The 5347-nt window shown below is 31.8% G+C and overlaps 1 pseudogene; it reads right to left on the bottom strand.

Moving 5' to 3' along the window:
- Positions 1–668: 668 nt before the first annotated feature.
- Positions 669–3674, bottom strand: LOC106304354 (annotated as a pseudogene).
- Between the last annotated feature and the right edge of the window lie 1673 nt (positions 3675–5347).

Below are 5347 nucleotides of genomic sequence, written 5' to 3'. Positions count from 1 at the left end.
ACATAAATATAAATATAATACACAATGATTCAAAATATTTCATTAAAAAGGTAAATTGATATTTATATTCATGGGGTTAACTAATCTAAGATTTTAGAGTTTTGAGATGAGGTTTCAGATTTATAATTTTTTTTTAAATAGTTCCAAAAGAATTTTTGGATTTCACAATAAAATTTTGAAAAAAAATTTTTTGAAAAGAAACAATTTGAAAAAAATTATAAAAAGTTCGAATTCAAAAACTTATTATTCAAAAATGATAATTTTTTTATTTTTTAATTACTGCTTATTGTAATAATAATTTATTGTAATAATTATTTATATTTATATATCTATAAAGTAAAAGTACAAACATCTTTTACCTCTTTAATAAAATTTATGTTGGTCATTTTTCTTTTTGCGTGCTCTTTTGATGAAAAAAACCTATTTTAGTTTATTTTGAGAGAATTGCCCATTTTATTATAATCCAACCAAATGTATTCTGATCTCTTTGTTTTGATTCGATGTAAGAAAAAGAAAAAAAAAGGATAGAGACGCATTACGTTGTACAATCAGTTCTTAAAAATTAATGATTTCACTACAATTACCCAAAGTGTCAGTTAAACAACAAATTAACAGACTTGTTTTTTGAAAAAGCACATGTAAACATCTTTGGTTTAACTTACTTTGGGTAACCATGAAAATCACACATTTTATTTATATTTATTCTTGAAGGAAGTGGCAATATTACATATACTCCATTAATTAAAAAGTACAAGGCATTATAACATGATCAAACCCATCTTTACGAGCGAAACATTAACAATAGCGTATCGAGGTGAGCTCACATATGAGTACTCTCCCACTATTTTTGCATACCTTTCAAAAAGTTCGTCCATCACATTATGACCAAATGTAGGTTCTAGCATCGGCTCTATCACAGCTCGAATTGTCTTAGCCACTCTTCTTCCACTAGCTAGGGCTTCCGGTTTGGATCGTAATATGTCATAGTTTTCCTCGGTGACACTCCCACCTTCCCAATTAACAGGACTTACCTGAAGTCGATCAATCAAAAAAGAACCTTCTTTCTCGATCGGCATTTTCAATTCTTGGGAGCTCGCAGCATAGTAAGGAGCGTTGAAAGCATCGATCTTCTCTTCTTCGATGATACCCTTTAGATGAAGAACATAAAAGAAAGAAAATTTTAGTTATTACTTATTGAGTACTAAACTTGATTGGGTTATATTATCTATTGATCCAATACTCATATGGTTGAGCTACTATTTGGCACACTACCAAACAAAATTTATATGGTAGCAAAACTATGTGTATATAGTATTAAATGTATCAGTTGCCCTTACATTTAAACAAAATATCATTTGAGAAAGTTCAATAAATTTGGAAAGAACACATGGGGCCACACGTTTTAGTAGTATTTAACTGGTCAAGTAGCGTGCCACGGTCAGATCCTATAGAGTAATTAATATGGACCATATATATCGAGCCCTAAGAGACTGTTTACATGTTGGTTCGAATTAATGGTAAACAAGCAACACTATACCTCATTGGCCATGGACATGAGAGCTTGAGCTAGGAGCTCCCATTGATAGCAACTCTCTTCGGTTGTAGGATCCAGTGAGCTTCTACCTAGGAGCGATAAGACCATTCGTTCCTCCGGGAACCACCTCCTCGGATCGCGATCTCAGAAACACCAAGAAATCGGATTGGAACTGAAGAGCATAGGCTTTATGTACACTCTTAGGACTTGTCTTGGATAGGTATATTTTCCCTTTGTTGTCTAAATCAGCTGTTATGACCACTCCATCTTCCTTGCTCACCTCACCACATGGAACCTTGTATATGGTTGATAACTTAATTTTTTAGTATGTACTATTTACCATACAATGTGTGGTATTTTGATGAAATGAAACAATTATGTGGACCACTTTGGTATTTTCTAGTGTGATGTGTGATGGTATCATGTGTGAACCACTAGGTTTCCCGATTTTTTTTTTGTCTTGGTTTTCTCGAATAAGAAAGATTCCCACACACTAAATTTCCCTTAATAAAATTAAAAGGGAAACCGGATTCGTGGATTTAATATCCGGATCCGTGGATTTAATATCCGGATCCGGATTCGTGGTTTCCGGATATCCGGGTTTCGGATATCCGTCTCGATATTCTATTATCCGCGGATATCCGGATCCGTAAAAATAATTAAAAATAAATTTTTTCAACAAAAATACTAATTTTTTAATAGAATACATAAATTAAATATTTATATATGTTTATAATATTGTAAAAACTAAAATATAATATTATAAGATTAATTCATGTATAAATATTAATATATCAAATATAAATATTAATAAAATTTAAAAATTTAATGTATTTTAAAATAGATCCGGATCCGGATATTCGGACCTAAAAGTTAAGATATCCGGATTCGGTTTGCACGGATTCAAGATTTTACTATCCGGATTTGGATCCGGGCACCCCAGATATCCTATTTTCGGAGCGGATCCGGAGCGGATCTCGGATCGAATCCGGATCTCGGATAATAAGTCCCAGACCTAATATTACTTGCGTAAATGTTTTCTTGGTACTGTATCGTGAAACGACGTATTCATGAAAAAATATCTTCATTATAACAAACTCCTTGTATTTCAAAATTACGAACGATGGCAAAACATATTTTCTTAAAATATATTTTATAAATAAATAATTATTGTAACTATGATTTCCAGTCATAATAGTATTCCTGTAATCCTGTTTAATTATTCATTATCAAAATGCAAGTTGGCAAATGGCATTAATATTTTGAAAAACATAATTAAATATATGAATAACAAAGAAAAAGAAAACACACCTGAGACAACCAGTGCAAACTAGAAGAAGAATGAACAAAGTGAAGGCTCTGGCGAGGAAACAAACGTCCGTAGAAAGAGCCAGGAACCGCCGATACAAAACACGGTCCTTCTCCTCTGCGGTCAAAACCTAAACAATCATTATTATTGTGTCTCTTCTTAAGCCGGTCGTAAAACTCCGGCAAAGAAGCAAATATGTAGTTGAAGTCGTTGCTAGGGAGGTCGTTGAGAGAGACTTTGAGCTCAGGGACAGGACGGTCAAGGTCAAGACACACGTTTTGGATTGTGTCTACGATGTTAGAGATAGACAAGAGACTATTGGGACCGGAGGAGCAACCTAAGTCAGCGATTCCAAGACTCGAAATATCTGAATTGCTCAACATTAGCTTTTTCAAGGCCTCGTCCAATACTCTTCTGCCTAGAGATATTATGTTGCTCTGCGGATTACATAAACATTGTACACATTTATCATTATATTTTTAGGTCTAACCATAACAAAAATAAATATAAAATACATAGATGGTTATATGCTATATGTGTACACAAGACTACTAGGAAGATGTTCTGAAATAAAATTCCAACCTGAACGATGGAGTTTTTGGCATAACTTGTTTCACCGTTTCCTTTGTTCATGTGAAGAACTTGCATTACTTCCATTTCTCTCTCTCTCTCTCTCTATGTCTCTTTCTAAGACAGAAGGTAAATGAAGATAATAAGTGATGTTGGGTCGCTATATATAACGAAAGAGGGCAAGTGTGGTAAAGAGAGCAGTTCTATCTATGACGGCCACATGCATGATGCATCTTATGTACATTAAGTTTATCTCTTCATAATGTTCTCCTATACGAATGTCCTATATATTAAAAATTGTTCAAGTTGATTTAGAACCAGTAGTTATAAGTCATTCTCGATCGAAACTTAGAAATAGATTTGAAACTCATCTTGTAAACTGTTTTAAAGATTTGCAATTATTCATTACAGTTAATGAAACGTTAATGATTGTTTGCCTTAATCCGTTTCCTTTTTATGCTTCCATACATAATATCAAAAATCATAGCAACAACGAAGTTTAACCTTATCTACACGTCTTTGCTACAATCCGGTTGGAAGAATTAATAGTGGAGAAATTAGTTGTTGTTTTGTTACAAAACGTTCTGGTTTTTGTTTCGTGAGATTTATTGATCAAACATCATGCCATACATTTAAAAAAAAAACTAAATAATAGTATTGCAAGGATATTTAGTCTTGTGTTACTTTGGGTAAGAGATAGATTATTATTAACCACGTGTGGTTTCATATTGCTTTCGAAGGAAAGCAGATAACAAGAATAAATGGTTAAGGAAGGCTCATGGAAATTGGTCTCTTTACATTGGGTCCACTAAGTATTTGTTCTTCTCTTAGCTTACGTATATAGGTACTGAATACTGATGGATGATAACAATTAAGGGATCTATTCTTTGTGTTTGTAGTATACATATTAATTGTACGGTAAACTAAATATAGTATATCAAATACCGAAAGTCTAATGTAAAATCTTATATTGTTCTTAACATATTACCCTCAAAATTCATGAATTGTTGGATCGACTGCATGGTGGAAAAATTATAAGAAAATAATATTTTAATCTACATGGCCGGGTCGATGGTATAAAAAATTGTTGATAAATGATAAGCTCGGGAAAACTAAACTAAACGAGACTCTGTATCTTATATGAAAATCTACACTTAAAAGTTAAAACATATGCGTCAATCGTAACGTGAGAGTGTTCTATTTGGTTTCTCTCTTGGATATGGATTTTTTTCTGTTGCTTTTTAGGTCTACAAAATTTAATCAAAGACTTTAATTTGTGATTACGATAGTGCATTATCGATTGATATATAGTAGGTAGGACTAATTAAGTTTCTAACAATCAACTTCTATTTTAGGATCAATTTTCACAGTTGACACTAACTAACTCAACCCTCACGTTTCTAACATGAACTTATTAGGACTTCAAAACAAATTTAAAATTTTGACGAAGCAAGAAGCAAACAATAATATAAAACTTGATATCACTGATAAATGAAGGAAACGTGTTAGAACACTCTCATTAAAAGTTTCAAAAAAAAATAGATATAAAATATAAATTATAAATTATGAATTATTATGTTAAAATATTCATAACTAAAAATATTAATATTTTATATATTTATCTCTATATATATTTGAGTTTAAAAATTATATTAAAAACTTTCCATTGGAAATCTTATAAATTAGTCCGCTGTCAATTTGAGTATATGTACAGATAACACTAATGCTATACACTAACACTCATGTTTTTAGTAACATGATACTATTAACAACATAATTTAAAACCAAATTTCGAGTAATCGTATCGTAGCGCATATAACTTTAAACTACCCTTGATTGATTTAACTGACACGCCAAAGGATTTGTCTAAATCGACTGCATGCATGCTCCTGTTAACTTGTATTGTTTAATTTTTTTCTTTTTTGGAGTTTTCG

Source organism: Brassica oleracea, chromosome C7, assembly GCF_000695525.1.
Source record: "Brassica oleracea var. oleracea cultivar TO1000 chromosome C7, BOL, whole genome shotgun sequence".
Classification (NCBI taxonomy): domain Eukaryota; kingdom Viridiplantae; phylum Streptophyta; class Magnoliopsida; order Brassicales; family Brassicaceae; genus Brassica; species Brassica oleracea.
Note: the sequence above shows the minus strand (reverse complement) of the source record. Positions and strands in the feature narration are given on the sequence as shown.